The sequence below is a fragment of the Micropterus salmoides genome, unplaced genomic scaffold (assembly GCF_014851395.1).
Source record: "Micropterus salmoides isolate LMB-PRFRI ecotype aquatic unplaced genomic scaffold, ASM1485139v1 Ms_hic_scaffold_2, whole genome shotgun sequence".
Taxonomy (NCBI): domain Eukaryota; kingdom Metazoa; phylum Chordata; class Actinopteri; order Centrarchiformes; family Centrarchidae; genus Micropterus; species Micropterus salmoides.
The window spans coordinates 45,587,028-45,607,583 of record NW_024041150.1 but is presented as its reverse complement, the minus strand read 5'-3'; the positions used below and the strand labels follow the sequence as shown (position 1 = coordinate 45,607,583).

The following is a 20,556-nucleotide window of genomic DNA, read 5'->3' as shown; positions in this document are numbered from 1 at the left end:
CTATGTTACTCAAAGTTTATCATTTACTCTTTTTACTATCGTCTCCCTTACGAAATTGAAGTTAAGAGATAAGTAGCGAACTAAGGGTAGAGCCCCACGTTGGGCGCATTCCTATCGGGGCAGCATTAGCTCAATCCATGGGGACTTGGCCCCCTGAGCAATGCTCTGAAAACGTAACTCTTCACGGTACAATGTCTGCCTACTCTTGGATTGGTTAAATCCAGAGGCCTAAATTGAGGGAGCATTAGCAAGGCCCTGTACCCATAACAATTGGCCCACACTATAATTCTATGTTACTCAAAGTTTATCATTTACTCTTTTTACTATCTTCTCCCTTACGAAATTGAAGTTAAAGGATAAGTAGCGAACTAAGGGTAGAGCCCCACGTTGGGCGCATTCCCATCGGGGCAGCATTAGCTCAATCCATGGGGACTTGGCTTAGGAGTAAAGATTTTCTGGTTGGAGCCCCTTGAGCAATGCCCTGAAAACGTCACTGCTCCCTTGACACTGTACAATGCCTACCCATTCTAGGATTGGTTAAATCTAGAGGCCTAAATTGAGGGAGCATTAGCAAGGCCCTGGACCCGTAACTGCTCCCTGGGTGCTTTAAAGTGGCAGCCCATTCAAAGATGGGTTTAATGCACAGCCTCAAATTTGCATTTGGCCCACACTATAATTCTATGTTACTCAAAGTTTATCATTTACTCTTTTTACTATCGTCTCCCTTACAAAATTGAAGTTAAGGGATAATTATCAAACTCAGGGTCGATCCCCACGTTGGGCGCATTCCTATCGGGGCAGCATTAGCTCAATCCATGTGGACTTGGCTTAGGAGTAAAGATTTTCTGGTTGGAACCCCATGAGCAACGCCCTGAAAACGTCACTGCTCCCTTGACACTGTACAATGCCTACCCATTCTAGGATTGGTTAAATCCAGAGGCCTAAATTGAGGGAGCATTAGCAAGGCCCTGGACCCGTAACTGCTCCCTGGGTGTTTTAAAGTGGCAGCCCATTCAAAGATGGGTTAAATGCACAGCCTCATATTCGCAGTTGGGAAAATTTGGCCCATATATAAAGTTTATTATTTACTATCTTTGCTATCTTCTTCCTTACTAAATTAGAGTTAGCAGCTAACCACATTATCATGTGAGATTACAGGTTGTTTGAGAATTGAAGGGCTTACACTTAGCCTGACGTGGCCCGGCTAGCTCAGTCGGTAGAGCATGAGACTCTTAATCTCAGGGTCGTGGGTTCGAGTCCCACGTTGGGCGTCTTCCTATTAGCTCAATCTGTGGGGACTTGGATTGGGAGTAAAGACTTGCTGGATTGAGCCCCCTGAGCAACACTCTGAAAACGTAAGTCTTCACGGTACAATGTCTGCCCACTCTTGGATTGGTTAAATCCAGAGGCCTAAATTGAGGGACCATTAGCAAGGCCCTGTACCTATAACAATTGGCCCACACTATAATTCTATGTTACTCAAAGTTTATCATTTACTCTTTTTACTATCGTCTCCCTTACGAAATTGAAGTTAAGAGATAAGTAGCGAACTAAGGGTAGAGCCCCACATTGGGCGCATTCCTATCGGGGCAGCATTAGCTCAATCCATGGGGACTTGGCTTAGGAGTAAAGATTTTCTGGTTGGAGCCCCTTGAGCAACGCCCTGAAAACGTCACTGCTCCCTTGACACTGTACCATGCCTACCCATTCTAGGATTGGTTAAATCCAGAGGCCTAAATTGAGGGAGCATTAGCAAGGCCCTGGACCCGTAACTGCTCCCTGGGTGCTTTAAAGTGGCAGCCCATTCAAGGATGGGTTAAATGCACAGCCTCAAATTTGCATTTGGCCCACACTATAATTCTATGTGACTCAAAGTTTATCATTTACTCTTTTTACTATCTTCTCCCTTACGAAATTGAAGTTAAGGGATAATTAGCAAACTCAGGGCCCCACGTTGGGCGCATTCCTATCGGGGCAGCATTAGCTCAATCCATGGGGACTTGGCTTAGGAGTAAAGATTTTCTGGTTGGAGCCCCCTGAGCAACGCTCTGAAAACGTAACTCTTCACGGTACAATGTCTGCCCACTATTGGATTGGTTAAATCCAGAGGCCTAAATTGAGGGAGCATTAGCAAGGCCCTGTACCCATAACAATTGGCCCACACTATAATTCTATGTTACTCAAAGTTTATCATTTACTCTTTTTACTATCGTCTCCCTTACGAAATTGAAGTTAAGAGATAAGTAGCGAACTAAGGGTAGAGCCCCACATTGGGCGCATTCCTATCGGGGCAGCATTAGCTCAATCCATGGGGACTTGGCCCCCTGAGCAATGCTCTGAAAACGTAACTCTTCACGGTACAATGTCTGCCTACTCTTGGATTGGTTAAATCCAGAGGCCTAAATTGAGGGAGCATTAGCAAGGCCCTGTACCCATAACAATTGGCCCACACTATAATTCTATGTTACTCAAAGTTTATCATTTACTCTTTTTACTATCTTCTCCCTTACGAAATTGAAGTTAAGGGATAAGTAGCGAACTAAGGGTAGAGCCCCACGTTGGGCGCATTCCTATCGGGGCAGCATTAGCTCAATCCATGGCGACTTGGCTTAGGAGTTAAGATTTTCTGGTTGGAGCCCCCTGAGCAACGCTCTGAAAACGTCACTGCTCCCTTGACACTGTACCATGCCTACCCATTCTAGGATTGGTTAAATCCAGAGGCCTAAATTGAGGGAGCATTAGCAAGGCCCTGGACCCGTAACTGCTCCCTGGGTGCTTTAAAGTGGCAGCCCATTCAAGGATAGGTTAAATGCACAGCCTCAAATTTGCATTTGGCCCACACTATAATTCTATGTGACACAAAGTTTATCAATTACTCTTTCTACTATTTTCTCCCTTACGAAATTGAAGTTAAGGGATAATTAGCGAACTCAGGGTAGAGCCCCACGTTGGGTGCATTCCTATCGGGGCAGCATTAGCTCAATCCATGGGGACTTGGCTTGGGAGTAAAGACTTGCTGGATTGAGCCCCCTGAGCAACGCTCTGAAAACGTAACTCTTCACGGTACAATGTCTGCCCACTCTTGGATTGGTTAAATCCAGAGGCCTAAATTGAGGGAGCATTAGCAAGGCCCTGTACCTATAACAATTGGCCCACACTATAATTCTATGTTACTCAAAGTTTATCATTTACTCTTTTTACTATCGTCTCCCTTACGAAATTGAAGTTAAGAGATAAGTAGCGAACTAAGGGTAGAGCCCCACGTTGGGCACATTCCTATCGGGGCAGCATTAGCTCAATCCATGGGGACTTGGCCCCCTGAGCAATGCTCTGAAAACGTAACTCTTCACGGTACAATGTCTGCCTACTCTTGGATTGGTTAAATCCAGAGGCCTAAATTGAGGGAGCATTAGCAAGGTCCTGTACCCATAACAATTGGCCCACACTATAATTCTATGTTACTCAAAGTTTATCATTTACTCTTTTTACTATCTTCTCCCTTACGAAATTGAAGTTAAAGGATAAGTAGCGAACTAAGGGTAGAGCCCCACGTTGGGCGCATTCCTATCGGGGCAGCATTAGCTCAATCCATGGGGACTTGGCTTAGGAGTAAAGATTTTCTGGTTGGAGCCCCTTGAGCAACGCCCTGAAAACGTCACTGCTCCCTTGACACTGTACCATGCCTACCCATTCTAGGATTGGTTAAATCCAGAGGCCTAAATTGAGGGAGCATTAGCAAGGCCCTGGACCCGTAACTGCTCCCTGGGTGCTTTAAAGTGGCAGCCCATTCAAAGATGGTTAAATGCACAGCCTCAAATTCGCAGTTGGGAAAATTTGGCCCAATACTATAATTGTATGTCATATATAAAGTTTATTATTTACTATCTTTGCTATCTTCTTCCTTACTAAATTAGAGTTAGCAGAAAACGTAAGTCTTCACGGTACAATGTCTGCCCACTCTTGGATTGGTTAAATCCAGAGGCCTAAATTGAGGGAGCATTAGCAAGGCCCTGTACCCATAACAATTGGCCCACACTATAATTCTATGTTACTCAAGTTTATCATTTACTCTTTTTACTATCGTCTCCCTTACGAAATTGAAGTTAAGAGATAAGTAGCGAACTAAGGGTAGAGCCCCACGTTGGGCGCATTCCTATCGGGGCAGCATTAGCTCAATCCATGGGGACTTGGCCCCCTGAGCAATGCTCTGAAAACGTAACTCTTCACGGTACAATGTCTGCCTACTCTTGGATTGGTTAAATCCAGAGGCCTAAATTGAGGGAGCATTAGCAAGGCCCTGTACCCATAACAATTGGCCCACACTATAATTCTATGTTACTCAAAGTTTATCATTTACTCTTTTTACTATCTTCTCCCTTACGAAATTGAAGTTAAAGGATAAGTAGCGAACTAAGGGTAGAGCCCCACGTTGGGCGCATTCCCATCGGGGCAGCATTAGCTCAATCCATGGGGACTTGGCTTAGGAGTAAAGATTTTCTGGTTGGAGCCCCTTGAGCAATGCCCTGAAAACGTCACTGCTCCCTTGACACTGTACAATGCCTACCCATTCTAGGATTGGTTAAATCCAGAGGCCTAAATTGAGGGAGCATTAGCAAGGCCCTGGACCCGTAACTGCTCCCTGGGTGCTTTAAAGTGGCAGCCCATTCAAAGATGGGTTTAATGCACAGCCTCAAATTTGCATTTGGCCCACACTATAATTCTATGTTACTCAAAGTTTATCATTTACTCTTTTTACTATCGTCTCCCTTACAAAATTGAAGTTAAGGGATAATTATCAAACTCAGGGTCGATCCCCACGTTGGGCGCATTCCTATCGGGGCAGCATTAGCTCAATCCATGGGGACTTGGCTTAGGAGTAAAGATTTTCTGGTTGGAACCCCATGAGCAACGCCCTGAAAACGTCACTGCTCCCTTGACACTGTACAATGCCTACCCATTCTAGGATTGGTTAAATCCAGAGGCCTAAATTGAGGGAGCATTAGCAAGGCCCTGGACCCGTAACTGCTCCCTGGGTGTTTTAAAGTGGCAGCCCATTCAAAGATGGGTTAAATGCACAGCCTCATATTCGCAGTTGGGAAAATTTGGCCCATATATAAAGTTTATTATTTACTATCTTTGCTATCTTCTTCCTTACTAAATTAGAGTTAGCAGCTAACCACATTATCATGTGAGATTACAGGTTGTTTGAGAATTGAAGGGCTTACACTTAGCCTGACGTGGCCCGGCTAGCTCAGTCGGTAGAGCATGAGACTCTTAATCTCAGGGTCGTGGGTTCGAGTCCCACGTTGGGCGTCTTCCTATTAGCTCAATCTGTGGGGACTTGGATTGGGAGTAAAGACTTGCTGGATTGAGCCCCCTGAGCAACACTCTGAAAACGTAAGTCTTCACGGTACAATGTCTGCCCACTCTTGGATTGGTTAAATCCAGAGGCCTAAATTGAGGGACCATTAGCAAGGCCCTGTACCTATAACAATTGGCCCACACTATAATTCTATGTTACTCAAAGTTTATCATTTACTCTTTTTACTATCGTCTCCCTTACGAAATTGAAGTTAAGAGATAAGTAGCGAACTAAGGGTAGAGCCCCACGTTGGGCGCATTCCTATCGGGGCAGCATTAGCTCAATCCATGGGGACTTGGCCCCCTGAGCAATGCTCTGAAAACGTAACTCTTCACGGTACAATGTCTGCCTACTCTTGGATTGGTTAAATCCAGAGGCCTAAATTGAGGGAGCATTAGCAAGGCCCTGTACCCATAACAATTGGCCCACACTATAATTCTATGTTACTCAAAGTTTATCATTTACTCTTTTTACTATCTTCTCCCTTACGAAATTGAAGTTAAAGGATAAGTAGCGAACTAAGGGTAGAGCCCCACGTTGGGCGCATTCCTATCGGGGCAGCATTAGCTCAATCCATGGGGACTTGGCTTAGGAGTAAAGATTTTTGGTTGGAGCCCCTTGAGCAACGCCCTGAAAACGTCACTGCTCCCTTGACACTGTACAATGCCTAAATTGAGGGAGCATTAGCAAGGCCCTGGACCCGTAACTGCTCCCTGGGTGCTTTAAGTGGCAGCCCATTCAAGGATGGGTTAAATGCACAGCCTCAAATTTGCATTTGGCCCACACTATAATTCTATGTTACTCAAAGTTTATCATTTACTCTTTTTACTATCTTCTCCCTTACGAAATTGAAGTTAAAGGATAAGTAGCGAACTAAGGGTAGAGCCCCACGTTGGGCGCATTCCTATCGGGGCAGCATTAGCTCAATCCATGGGGACTTGGCTTAGGAGTAAAGATTTTTTGGTTGGAGCCCCTTGAGCAACGCCCTGAAAACGTCACTGCTCCCTTGACACTGTACAATGCCTAAATTGAGGGAGCATTAGCAAGGCCCTGGACCCGTAACTGCTCCCTGGGTGCTTTAAAGTGGCAGCCCATTCAAGGATGGGTTAAATGCACAGCCTCAAATTTGCATTTGGCCCACACTATAATTCTATGTCACTCAAAGTTTATCATTTACTCTTTTTACTATCTTCTCCCTTACGAAATTGAAGTTAAGGGATAATTAGCAAACTCAGGGCCCCACGTTGGGCGCATTCCTATCGGGGCAGCATTAGCTCAATCCATGGGGACTTGGCTTAGGAGTAAAGATTTTCTGGTTGGAGCCCCATGAGCAACGCTCTGAAAACGTCACTGCTCCCTTGACACTGTACAATGCCTACCCATTCAAGGATTGGTTAAATCCAGAGGCCTAAATTGAGGGAGCATTAGCAAGGCCCTGGACCCGTAACTGCTCCCTGGGTGCTTTAAAGTGGCAGCCCATTCAAAGATGGGTTTAATGCACAGCCTCAAATTTGCATTTGGCCCACACTATAATTCTATGTGACACAAAGTTTATCAATTACTCTTTTTACTATTTTCTCCCTTACGAAATTGACGTTAAGGGATAATTAGCAAACTCAGGGTAGAGCCCCACGTTGGGTGCATTCCTATCGGGGCAGCATTAGCTCAATCCATGGGGACTTGGCTTGGGAGTAAAGACTTGCTGGATTGAGCCCCCTGAGCAACGCTCTGAAAACGTAACTCTTCACGGTACAATGTCTGCCCACTCTTGGATTGGTTAAATCCAGAGGCCTAAATTGAGGGAGCATTAGCAAGGCCCTGTACCCATAACAATTGGCCCACACTATAATTCTATGTTACTCAAAGTTTATCATTTACTCTTTTTACTATCGTCTCCCTTACGAAATTGAAGTTAAGAGATAAGTAGCGAACTAAGGGTAGAGCCCCACGTTGGGCGCATTCCTATCGGGGCAGCATTAGCTCAATCCATGGGGACTTGGCCCCCTGAGCAATGCTCTGAAAACGTAACTCTTCACGGTACAATGTCTGCCTACTCTTGGATTGGTTAAATCCAGAGGCCTAAATTGAGGGAGCATTAGCAAGGCCCTGTACCCATAACAATTGGCCCACACTATAATTCTATGTTACTCAAAGTTTATCATTTACTCTTTTTACTATCTTCTCCCTTACGAAATTGAAGTTAAAGGATAAGTAGCGAACTAAGGGTAGAGCCCCACGTTGGGCGCATTCCTATCGGGCAGCATTAGCTCAATCCATGGGGACTTGGCTTAGGAGTAAAGATTTTCTGGTTGGAGCCCCTTGAGCAACGCCCTGAAAACGTCACTGCTCCCTTGACACTGTACCATGCCTACCCATTCTAGGATTGGTTAAATCCAGAGGCCTAAATTGAGGGAGCATTAGCAAGGCCCTGGACCCGTAACTGCTCCCTGGGTGCTTTAAAGTGGCAGCCCATTCAAAGATGGGTTAAATGCACAGCCTCAAATTCGCAGTTGGGAAAATTTGGCCCAATACTATAATTGTATGTCATATATAAAGTTTATTATTTACTATCTTTGCTATCTTCTTCCTTACTAAATTAGAGTTAGCAGAAAACGTAAGTCTTCACGGTACAATGTCTGCCCACTCTTGGATTGGTTAAATCTAGAGGCCTAAATTGAGGGAGCATTAGCAAGGCCCTGTACCCATAACAATTGGCCCACACTATAATTCTATGTTACTCAAAGTTTATCATTTACTCTTTTTACTATCGTCTCCCTTACGAAATTGAAGTTAAGAGATAAGTAGCGAACTAAGGGTAGAGCCCCACGTTGGGCGCATTCCTATCGGGGCAGCATTAGCTCAATCCATGGGACTTGGCCCCCTGAGCAATGCTCTGAAAACGTAACTCTTCACGGTACAATGTCTGCCTACTCTTGGATTGGTTAAATCCAGAGGCCTAAATTGAGGGAGCATTAGCAAGGCCCTGTACCCATAACAATTGGCCCACACTATAATTCTATGTTACTCAAAGTTTATCATTTACTCTTTTTACTATCTTCTCCCTTACGAAATTGAAGTTAAAGGATAAGTAGCGAACTAAGGGTAGAGCCCCACGTTGGGCGCATTCCTATCGGGGCAGCATTAGCTCAATCCATGGGGACTTGGCTTAGGAGTAAAGATTTTCTGGTTGGAGCCCCTTGAGCAACGCCCTGAAAACGTCACTGCTCCCTTGACACTGTACCATGCCTACCCATTCTAGGATTGGTTAAATCCAGAGGCCTAAATTGAGGGAGCATTAGCAAGGCCCTGGACCCGTAACTGCTCCCTGGGTGCTTTAAAGTGGCAGCCCATTCAAAGATGGGTTAAATGCACAGCCTCAAATTCGCAGTTGGGAAAATTTGGCCCAATACTATAATTGTATGTCATATATAAAGTTTATTATTTACTATCTTTGCTATCTTCTTCCTTACTAAATTAGAGTTAGCAGAAAACGTAAGTCTTCACGGTACAATGTCTGCCCACTCTTGGATTGGTTAAATCTAGAGGCCTAAATTGAGGGAGCATTAGCAAGGCCCTGTACCCATAACAATTGGCCCACACTATAATTCTATGTTACTCAAGTTTATCATTTACTCTTTTTACTATCGTCTCCCTTACGAAATTGAAGTTAAGAGATAAGTAGCGAACTAAGGGTAGAGCCCACGTTGGGCGCATTCCTATCGGGGCAGCATTAGCTCAATCCATGGGGACTTGGCCCCCTGAGCAATGCTCTGAAAACGTAACTCTTCACGGTACAATGTCTGCCTACTCTTGGATTGGTTAAATCCAGAGGCCTAAATTGAGGGAGCATTAGCAAGGCCCTGTACCCATAACAATTGGCCCACACTATAATTCTATGTTACTCAAAGTTTATCATTTACTCTTTTACTATCTTCTCCCTTACGAAATTGAAGTTAAAGGATAAGTAGCGAACTAAGGGTAGAGCCCCACGTTGGGCGCATTCCCATCGGGGCAGCATTAGCTCAATCCATGGGGACTTGGCTTAGGAGTAAAGATTTTCTGGTTGGAGCCCCTTGAGCAACGCCCTGAAAACGTCACTGCTCCCTTGACACTGTACAATGCCTACCCATTCTAGGATTGGTTAAATCCAGAGGCCTAAATTGAGGGAGCATTAGCAAGGCCCTGGACCCGTAACTGCTCCCTGGGTGCTTTAAAGTGGCAGCCCATTCAAAGATGGGTTAAATGCACAGCCTCAAATTTGCATTTGGCCCACACTATAATTCTATGTTACTCAAAGTTTATCATTTACTCTTTTACTATTGTCTCCCTTACAAAATTGAAGTTAAGGGATAATTATCAAACTCAGGGTCGATCCCCACGTTGGGCGCATTCCTATCGGGGCAGCATTAGCTCAATCCATGGGGACTTGGCTTAGGAGTAAAGATTTTCTGGTTGGAACCCCATGAGCAACGCCCTGAAAACGTCACTGCTCCCTTGACACTGTACAATGCCTACCCATTCTAGGATTGGTTAAATCCAGAGGCCTAAATTGAGGGAGCATTAGCAAGGCCCTGGACCCGTAACTGCTCCCTGGTGTTTTAAAGTGGCAGCCCATTCAAAGATGGGTTAAATGCACAGCCTCATATTCGCAGTTGGGAAAATTTGGCCCATATATAAAGTTTATTATTTACTATCTTTGCTATCTTCTTCCTTACTAAATTAGAGTTAGCAGCTAACCACATTATCATGTGAGATTACAGGTTGTTTGAGAATTGAAGGGCTTACACTTAGCCTGACGTGGCCCGGCTAGCTCAGTCGGTAGAGCATGAGACTCTTAATCTCAGGGTCGTGGTTCGAGTCCCACGTTGGGCGTCTTCCTATTAGCTCAATCTGTGGGGACTTGGATTGGGAGTAAAGACTTGCTGGATTGAGCCCCCTGAGCAACACTCTGAAAACTTAAGTCTTCACGGTACAATGTCTGCCCACTCTTGGATTGGTTAAATCCAGAGGCCTAAATTGAGGGACCATTAGCAAGGCCCTGAAAACGTCACTGCTCCCTTGACACTGTACAATGCCTACCCATTCTAGGATTGGTTAAATCCAGTGGTCTAAATTGAGGGAGCATTAGCAAGGCCCTGGACCCGTAACTGCTCCCTGGGTGCTTTAAAGTGGCAGCCCATTCAAGGATGGGTTAAATGCACAGCCTCAAATTTGCATTTGGCCCACACTATAATTCTATGTGACTCAAAGTTTATCATTTACTCTTTTTACTATCTTCTCCCTTACGAAATTGAAGTTAAGGGATAATTAGCAAACTCAGGGCCCCACGTTGGGCGCATTCCTATCGGGGCAGCATTAGCTCAATCCATGGGGACTTGGCTTAGGAGTAAAGATTTTCTGGTTGGAGCCCCATGAGCAACGCCCTGAAAACGTCACTGCTCCCTTGACACTGTACAATGCCTACCCATTCAAGGATTGGTTAAATCCAGAGGCCTAAATTGAGGGAGCATTAGCAAGGCCCTGGACCCGTAACTGCTCCCTGGGTGCTTTAAAGTGGCAGCCCATTCAAAGATGGGTTTAATGCACAGCCTCAAATTTGCATTTGGCCCACACTATAATTCTATGTGACACAAAGTTTATCAATTACTCTTTTTACTATTTTCTCCCTTACGAAATTGATGTTAAGGGATAATTAGCGAACTCAGGGTAGAGCCCCACGTTGGGTGCATTCCTATCGGGGCAGCATTAGCTCAATCCATGGGGACTTGGCTTGGGAGTAAAGACTTGCTGGATTGAGCCCCCTGAGCAACGCTCTGAAAACGTAACTCTTCACGGTACAATGTCTGCCCACTATTGGATTGGTTAAATCCAGAGGCCTAAATTGAGGGAGCATTAGCAAGGCCCTGTACCCATAACAATTGGCCCACACTATAATTCTATGTTACTCAAAGTTTATCATTTACTCTTTTACTATCGTCTCCCTTACGAAATTGAAGTTAAGAGATAAGTAGCGAACTAAGGGTAGAGCCCCACATTGGGCGCATTCCTATCGGGGCAGCATTAGCTCAATCCATGGGGACTTGGCCCCTGAGCAATGCTCTGAAAACGTAACTCTTCACGGTACAATGTCTGCCTACTCTTGGATTGGTTAAATCCAGAGGCCTAAATTGAGGGAGCATTAGCAAGGCCCTGTACCCATAACAATTGGCCCAAACTATAATTCTATGTTACTCAAAGTTTATCATTTACTCTTTTTACTATCTTCTCCCTTACGAAATTGAAGTTAAGGGATAAGTAGCGAACTAAGGGTAGAGCCCCACGTTGGGCGCATTCCTATCGGGGCAGCATTAGCTCAATCCATGGGGACTTGGCTTAGGAGTAAAGATTTTGGTTGGAGCCCCCTGAGCAACGCTCTGAAAACGTCACTGCTCCCTTGACACTGTACCATGCCTACCCATTCTAGGATTGGTTAAATCCAGAGGCCTAAATTGAGGGAGCATTAGCAAGGCCCTGGACCCGTAACTGCTCCCTGGGTGCTTTAAAGTGGCAGCCCATTCAAGGATGGGTTAAATGCACAGCCTCAAATTTGCATTTGGCCCACACTATAATTCTATGTGACACAAAGTTTATCAATTACTCTTTCTACTATTTTCTCCCTTACGAAATTGAAGTTAAGGGATAATTAGCGAACTCAGGGTAGAGCCCCACGTTGGGTGCATTCCTATCGGGGCAGCATTAGCTCAATCCATGGGGACTTGGCTTGGGAGTAAAGACTTGCTGGATTGAGCCCCCTGAGCAACGCTCTGAAAACGTAACTCTTCACGGTACAATGTCTGCCCACTCTTGGATTGGTTAAATCCAGAGGCCTAAATTGAGGGAGCATTAGCAAGGCCCTGTACCTATAACAATTGGCCCACACTATAATTCTATGTTACTCAAAGTTTATCATTTACTCTTTTTACTATCGTCTCCCTTACGAAATTGAAGTTAAGAGATAAGTAGCGAACTAAGGGTAGAGCCCCACGTTGGGCACATTCCTATCGGGGCAGCATTAGCTCAATCCATGGGGACTTGGCCCCCTGAGCAATGCTCTGAAAACGTAACTCTTCACGGTACAATGTCTGCCTACTCTTGGATTGGTTAAATCCAGAGGCCTAAATTGAGGGAGCATTAGCAAGGTCCTGTACCCATAACAATTGGCCCACACTATAATTCTATGTTACTCAAAGTTTATCATTTACTCTTTTTACTATCTTCTCCCTTACGAAATTGAAGTTAAAGGATAAGTAGCGAACTAAGGGTAGAGCCCCACGTTGGGCGCATTCCTATCGGGGCAGCATTAGCTCAATCCATGGGGACTTGGCTTAGGAGTAAAGATTTTCTGGTTGGAGCCCCTTGAGCAACGCCCTGAAAACGTCACTGCTCCCTTGACACTGTACCATGCCTACCCATTCTAGGATTGGTTAAATCCAGAGGCCTAAATTGAGGGAGCATTAGCAAGGCCCTGGACCCGTAACTGCTCCCTGGGTGATTTAAAGTGGCAGCCCATTCAAAGATGGGTTAAATGCACAGCCTCAAATTCGCAGTTGGGAAAATTTGGCCCAATACTATAATTGTATGTGGTATATAAAGTTAATTATTTACTATCTTTGCTATCTTCTTCCTTACTAAATTAGAGTTAGCAGCTAACCACATTATCATGTGAGATTACAGGTTGTTTGAGAATTGAAGGGCTTACACTTAGACTGATGTGGCCCGGCTAGCTCAGTCTGTAGAGCATGAGACTCTTAATCTCAGGGTCGTGGGTTCGAGCCCCACGTTGGGCGTCTTCCTATTAGCTCAATCTGTGGGGACTTGGATTGGGAGTAACGACTTGCTGGATTGAGCCCCCTGAGCACCACTCTGAAAACGTAAGTCTTCACGGTACAATGTCTGCCCACTCTTGGATTGGTTAAATCCAGAGGCCTAAATTGAGGGAGCATTAGCAAGGCCCTGTACCCATAACAATTGGCCCACACTATAATTCTATGTTACTCAAAGTTTATCATTTACTCTTTTTACTATCTTCTCCCTTACGAAATTGAAGTTAAGGGATAAGTAGCGAACTAAGGGTAAAGCCCCACGTTGGGCGCATTCCTATCGGGGCAGCATTAGCTCAATCCATGGGGACTTGGCTTAGGAGTTAAGATTTTCTGGTTGGAGCCCCATGAGCAACGCCCTGAAAACGTCACTGCTCCCTTGACACTGTACAATGCCTACCCATTCTAGGATTGGTTAAATCCAGAGGTCTAAATTGAGGGAGCATTAGCAAGGCCCTGGACCCGTAACTTCTCCCTGGGTCCTTTAAAGTGGCAGCCCATTCAAGGATGGGTTAAATGCACAGCCTCAAATTTGCATTTGGCCCACACTATAATTCTATGTTACTCAAAGTTTATCATTTACTCTTTTTACTATCGTCTCCCTTACGAAATTGAAGTTAAGGGATAATTAGCAAACTCAGGGTCGAGCCCCACGTTGGGCGCATTCCTATCGGGGCAGCATTAGCTCAGTCCATGGGGACTTGGCTTAGGAGTAAAGATTTTCTGGTTGGAGCCCCATGAGCAACGCCCTGAAAACGTCACTGCTCCCTTGACACTGTACAATGCCTACCCATTCTAGGATTGGTTAAATCCAGAGGCCTAAATTGAGGGAGCATTAGCAAGGCCCTGGACCCGTAACTGCTCCCTGGGTGCTTTAAAGTGGCAGCCCATTCAAAGATGGGTTAAATGCACAGCCTCAAATTCGCAGTTGGGAAAATTTGGCCCAATACTATAATTGTATGTCATATATAAAGTTTATTATTGACTATCTTTGCTATCTTCTTCCTTACTAAATTAGAGTTAGCAGAAAACGTAAGTCTTCACGGTACAATGTCTGCCTACTCTTGGATTGGTTAAATCCAGAGGCCTAAATTGAGGGAGCATTAGCAAGGCCCTGTACCCATAACAATTGGCCCACACTATAATTCTATGTTACTCAAAGTTTATCATTTACTCTTTTTACTATCGTCTCCCTTACGAAATTGAAGTTAAGAGATAAGTAGCGAACTAAGGGTAGAGCCCCACGTTGGGCGCATTCCTATCGGGGCAGCATTAGCTCAATCCATGGGGACTTGGCCCCCTGAGCAATGCTCTGAAAACGTAGCTCTTCACGGTACAATGTCTGCCTACTCTTGGATTGGTTAAATCCAGAGACCTAAATTGAGGGACCATTAGCAAGGCCCTGAAAACGTCACTGCTCCCTTGACACTGTACAATGCCTACCCATTCTAGGATTGGTTAAATCCAGTGGTCTAAATTGAGGGAGCATTAGCAAGGCCCTGGACCCATAACTGCTCCCTGGGTGCTTTAAAGTGGCATTGAAATTCGCAGTTGGGAAAATTTGGCCCAATACTATAATTGTATATGGTATATAAAGTTTATTATTTACTATCTTTGCTATCTTCTTCTCTACACACTATAATTCTATGTTACTCAAAGTTTATCATTTACTCTTTTTACTATCGTCTCCCTTACGAAATTGAAGTTAAGGGATAATTAGCAAACTCAGGGTCGAGCCCCACGTTGAGCGCATTCCTATCGGGGCAGCATTAGCTCAATCCATGGGGACTTGGCTTAGGAGTAAAGATTGTCTGGTTGGAGCCCCATGAGCAACGCCCTGAAAACGTCACTGCTCCCTTGACACTGTACAATGCCTACCCATTCTAGGATTGGTTAAATCCAGAGGCCTAAATTGAGGGAGCATTAGCAAGGCCCTGGACCCGTAACTGCTCCCTGGGTGCTTTAAAGTGGCAGCCCATTCAAAGATGGGTTAAATGCACAGCCTCAAATTCGCAGTTGGGAAAATTTGGCCCATATATAAAGTTTATTATTTACAATCTTTGCTATCTTCTTCCTTACTAAATTAGAGTTAGCAGCTAACCACATTATCATGTGAGATTACAGGTTGTTTGAGAATTGAAGGGCTTACGCTTAGTCTGACGTGGCCCGGCTAGCTCAGTCGGTAGAGCATGAGACTCTTAATCTCAGGGTCGTGGGTTCGAGCCCCACGTTGGGCGTCTTCCTGTTAGCTCAATCTGTGGGGACTTGGCTTGGGATTAAAGACTTGCTGTATTGAGCCCCCTGAGCAACGCTCTGAAAACGTAACTCTTCACGGTACAATGTCTGCCCACTCTTGGATTGGTTAAATCCAGAGGCCTAAATTGAGGGAGCATTAGCAAGGCCCTGTACCCATAACAATTGGCCCACACTATAATTCTATGTTACTCAAAGTTTATCATTTACTCTTTTACTATCGTCTCCCTTACGAAATTGAAGTTAAGAGATAAGTAGCGAACTAAGGGTAGAGCCCCACGTTGGGCGCATTCCTATCGGGGCAGCATTAGCTCAATCCATGGGGACTTGGCCCCCTGAGCATGCTCTGAAAACGTAACTCTTCACGGTACAATGTCTGCCTACTCTTGGATTGGTTAAATCCAGAGGCCTAAATTGAGGGAGCATTAGCAAGGCCCTGTACCCATAACAATTGGCCCACACTATAATTCTATGTTACTCAAAGTTTATCATTAACTCTTTTACTATCTTCTCCCTTACGAAATTGAAGTTAAAGGATAAGTAGCGAACTAAGGGTAGAGCCCCACGTTGGGCGCATTCCTATCGGGGCAGCATTAGCTCAATCCATGGGGACTTGGCTTAGGAGTAAAGATTTTCTGGTTGGAGCCCCTTGAGCAACGCCCTGAAAACGTCACTGCTCCCTTGACACTGTACCATGCCTACCCATTCTAGGATTGGTTAAATCCAGAGGCCTAAATTGAGGGAGCATTAGCAAGGCCCTGTACCCATAACAATTGGCCCAAACTATAATTCTATGTTACTCAAAGTTTATCATTTACTCTTTTTACTATCTTCTCCCTTACGAAATTGAAGTTAAGGGATAAGTAGCGAACTAAGGGTAGAGCCCCACGTTGGGCGCATTCCTATCGGGGCAGCATTAGCTCAATCCATGGGGACTTGGCTTAGGAGTAAAGATTTTCTGGTTGGAGCCCCTGAGCAACGCTCTGAAAACGTCACTGCTCCCTTGACACTGTACCATGCCTACCCATTCTAGGATTGGTTAAATCCAGAGGCCTAAATTGAGGGAGCATTAGCAAGGCCCTGGACCCGTAACTGCTCCCTGGGTGCTTTAAAGTGGCAGCCCATTCAAGGATGGGTTAAATGCACAGCCTCAAATTTGCATTTGGCCCACACTATAATTCTATGTGACACAAAGTTTATCAATTACTCTTTCTACTATTTTCTCCCTTACGAAATTGAAGTTAAGGGATAATTAGCGAACTCAGGGTAGAGCCCCACGTTGGGTGCATTCCTATCGGGGCAGCATTAGCTCAATCCATGGGGACTTGGCTTGGGAGTAAAGACTTGCTGGATTGAGCCCCCTGAGCAACGCTCTGAAAACGTAACTCTTCACGGTACAATGTCTGCCCACTCTTGGATTGGTTAAATCCAGAGGCCTAAATTGAGGGAGCATTAGCAAGGCCCTGTACCCATAACAATTGGCCCAAACTATAATTCTATGTTACTCAAAGTTTATCATTTACTCTTTTTACTATCTTCTCCCTTACGAAATTGAAGTTAAGGGATAAGTAGCGAACTAAGGGTAGAGCCCCACGTTGGGCGCATTCCTATCGGGGCAGCATTAGCTCAATCCATGGGGACTTGGCTTAGGAGTAAAGATTTTCTGGTTGGAGCCCCTGAGCAACGCTCTGAAAACGTCACTGCTCCCTTGACACTGTACCATGCCTACCCATTCTAGGATTGGTTAAATCCAGAGGCCTAAATTGAGGGAGCATTAGCAAGGCCCTGGACCCGTAACTGCTCCCTGGGTGCTTTAAAGTGGCAGCCCATTCAAGGATGGGTTAAATGCACAGCCTCATATTCGCAGTTGGGAAAATTTGGCCCATATATAAAGTTTATTATTTACTATCTTTGCTATCTTCTTCCTTACTAAATTAGAGTTAGCAGCTAACCACATTATCATGTGAGATTACAGGTTGTTTGAGAATTGAAGGGCTTACACTTAGCCTGACGTGGCCCGGCTAGCTCAGTCGGTAGAGCATGAGACTCTTAATCTCAGCGTCGTGGGTTCGAGTCCCACGTTGGGCGTCTTCCTATTAGCTCAATCTGTGGGGACTTGGATTGGGAGTAAAGACTTGCTGGATTGAGCCCCCTGAGCAACACTCTGAAAACGTAAGTCTTCACGGTACAATGTCTGCCCACTCTTGGATTGGTTAAATCCAGAGGCCTAAATTGAGGGACCATTAGCAACGCCCTGAAAACGTCACTGCTCCCTTGACACTGTACAATGCCTACCCATTCTAGGATTGGTTAAATCCAGTGGTCTAAATTGAGGGAGCATTAGCAAGGCCCTGGACCCGTAACTGCTCCCTGGGTGCTTTAAAGTGGCAGCCCATTCAAGGATGGGTTAAATGCACAGCCTCAAATTTGCATTTGGCCCACACTATAATTCTATGTGACTCAAAGTTTATCATTTACTCTTTTTACTATCTTCTCCCTTACGAAATTGAAGTTAAGGGATAATTAGCAAACTCAGGGCCCCACGTTGGGCGCATTCCTATCGGGGCAGCATTAGCTCAATCCATGGGGACTTGGCTTAGGAGTAAAGATTTTCTGGTTGGAGCCCCATGAGCAACGCCCTGAAAACGTCACTGCTCCCTTGACACTGTACAATGCCTACCCATTCAAGGATTGGTTAAATCCAGAGGCCTAAATTGAGGGAGCATTAGCAAGGCCCTGGACCCGTAACTGCTCCCTGGGTGCTTTAAAGTGGCATTGAAATTCGCAGTTGGGAAAATTTGGCCCAATAGTATAATTGTATGTGGTATATAAAGTTTATTATTTACTATCTTTGCTATCTTCTTCTCTACACACTATAATTCTATGTTACTCAAAGTTTATCATTTACTCTTTTTACTATCGTCTCCCTTACGAAATTGAAGTTAAGGGATAATTAGCAAACTCAGGGTCGAGCCCCACGTTGAGCGCATTCCTATCGGGGCAGCATTAGCTCAATCCATGGGGACTTGGCTTAGGAGTAAAGATTGTCTGGTTGGAGCCCCATGAGCAACGCCCTGAAAACGTCACTGCTCCCTTGACACTGTACAATGCCTACCCATTCTAGGATTGGTTAAATCCAGAGGCCTAAATTGAGGGAGCATTAGCAAGGCCCTGGACCCGTAACTGCTCCCTGGGTGCTTTAAAGTGGCAGCCCATTCAAAGATGGGTTAAATGCACAGCCTCAAATTCGCAGTTGGGAAAATTTGGCCCAATACTTTAATTGTATGTCATATATAAAGTTTATTATTTACTATCTTTGCCATCTTCTTCCTTACTAAATTAGAGTTAGCAGAAAACGTAAGTCTTCACGGTACAATGTCTGCCTACTCTTGGATTGGTTAAATCCAGAGGCCTAAATTGAGGGAGCATTAGCAAGGCCCTGTACCCATAACAATTGGCCCACACTATAATTCTATGTTACTCCACGTTTATCATTTACTCTTTTTACTATCTTCTCCCTTACGAAATTGAAGTTAAGGGATAAGTAGCGAACTAAGGGTAGAGCCCCACGTTGGGCGCATTCCTATCGGGGCAGCATTAGCTCAATCCATGGGGACTTGGCTTAGGAGTAAAGATTTTCTGGTTGGAGCCCCATGAGCAACGCCCTGAAAACGTCACTGCTCCCTTGACACTGTACAATGCCTAGCCATTCTAGGATTGGTTAAATCCAGAGGCCTAAATTGAGGGAGCATTAGCAAGGCCCTGGACCCGTAACTGCTCCCTGGGTGCTTTAAAGTGGCAGCCCATTCAAAGATGGGTTAAATGCACAGCCTCAAATTCGCAGTTGGGAAAATTTGGCCCAATACTACAATTGTATGTGATATATAAAGTTTATTATTTACTATCTTTGCTATCTTCTTCCTTACTAAATTAGAGTTAGCAGCTAACCACATTATCATGTGAGATTACAGGTTGTTTGAGAATTGAAGGGCTTACACTTAGACGGTAGAGCATGAGACTCTTAATCTCAGGGTCGTGGGTTCGAGCCCCACGTTGGGCGTCTTCCTATTAGCTCAATCTGTGGGGACTTGGATTGGGAGTAAAGACTTGCTGGATTGAGCCCCCTGAGCAACACTCTGAAAACGTAAGTCTTCACGGTACAATGTCTGCCAACTCTTGGATTGGTTAAATCCAGAGGCCTAAATTGAGGGACCATTAGCAAGGCCCTGAAAACGTCACTGCTCCCTTGACACTGTACAATGCCTACCCATTCTAGGATTGGTTAAATCCAGTGGTCTAAATTGAGGGAGCATTAGCAAGGCCCTGGACCCTAAATTGAGGCCTGGTTGGAGCCCCATGAGCAACGCCCTGAAAACGTCACTGCTCCCTTGACACTGTAAAATGCCTACCCATTCTAGGATTGGTTAAATCCAGAGGCCTAAATTGAGGGAGCATTAGCAAGGCCCTGGACCCGTAACTGCTCCCTGGGTGCTTTAAAGTGGCAGTGAAATTCGCAGTTGGGAAAATTTGGCCCAATACTATAATTGTATGTGATATATAAAGTTTATTATTTACTATCTTTGCTATCTTCTTCCTTACTAAATTAGAGTTAGCAGCTAACCACATTATCATGTGAGATTATAGGTTGTTTGAGAATTGAAGGGCTTATACTTAGACTGACATGGCCCGGCTAGCTCAGTCGGTAGAGCATGAGACTCTTAATCTCAGGGTCGTGGGTTCGAGCCCCACGTTGGGCATCTTCCTATTAGTTCAATCCGTGGGGACTTGGCTTGGGAGTAAAGACTTGCTGGATTGAGCCCCCTGAGCAACGCTCTGAAAACATAACTCTTCACGGTACAATGTCTGCCCACTCTTGGATTGGTTAAATCCGGAGGCCTAAATTGAGGGACCATTAGCAAGGCCCTGTACCCATAACAATTGGCCCACACTCTAATTCTATGCTACTCAAAGTTTATCATTTACTCTTTTTACTATCGTCTCCCTTACGAAATTGAAGTTAAGGGATAATTAGCAAACTCAGGGTCGAGCCCCACGTTGGGCGCATTCCTATCGGGGCAGCAT

General features: G+C 45.0%; 7 non-coding genes across 7 annotated transcripts; all 7 read left to right on the top strand.

Annotated features, from left to right (window-relative positions):
- The first annotated feature begins 1,198 nt into the window (after positions 1-1,198).
- Positions 1,199-1,271, top strand: trnak-cuu. Its single transcript has one exon. It is a non-coding gene; the product is annotated as a tRNA-Lys (tRNA).
- Positions 1,272-5,240: 3,969 nt separating this feature from the next.
- On the top strand, positions 5,241-5,313 carry trnak-cuu. Its single transcript has one exon. It is a non-coding gene; the product is annotated as a tRNA-Lys (tRNA).
- Positions 5,314-10,162: 4,849 nt separating this feature from the next.
- On the top strand, positions 10,163-10,234 carry trnak-cuu. The gene has a single exon. It is a non-coding gene; the product is annotated as a tRNA-Lys (tRNA).
- A 2,881-nt stretch (positions 10,235-13,115) lies between these two features.
- trnak-cuu lies at positions 13,116-13,188 on the top strand. The gene has a single exon. It is a non-coding gene; the product is annotated as a tRNA-Lys (tRNA).
- A 2,197-nt stretch (positions 13,189-15,385) lies between these two features.
- trnak-cuu lies at positions 15,386-15,458 on the top strand. The gene has a single exon. It is a non-coding gene; the product is annotated as a tRNA-Lys (tRNA).
- Positions 15,459-17,489: 2,031 nt separating this feature from the next.
- Positions 17,490-17,562, top strand: trnak-cuu. Its single transcript has one exon. It is a non-coding gene; the product is annotated as a tRNA-Lys (tRNA).
- A 2,596-nt stretch (positions 17,563-20,158) lies between these two features.
- Positions 20,159-20,231, top strand: trnak-cuu. The gene has a single exon. It is a non-coding gene; the product is annotated as a tRNA-Lys (tRNA).
- The last annotated feature ends 325 nt before the right edge of the window (positions 20,232-20,556 follow it).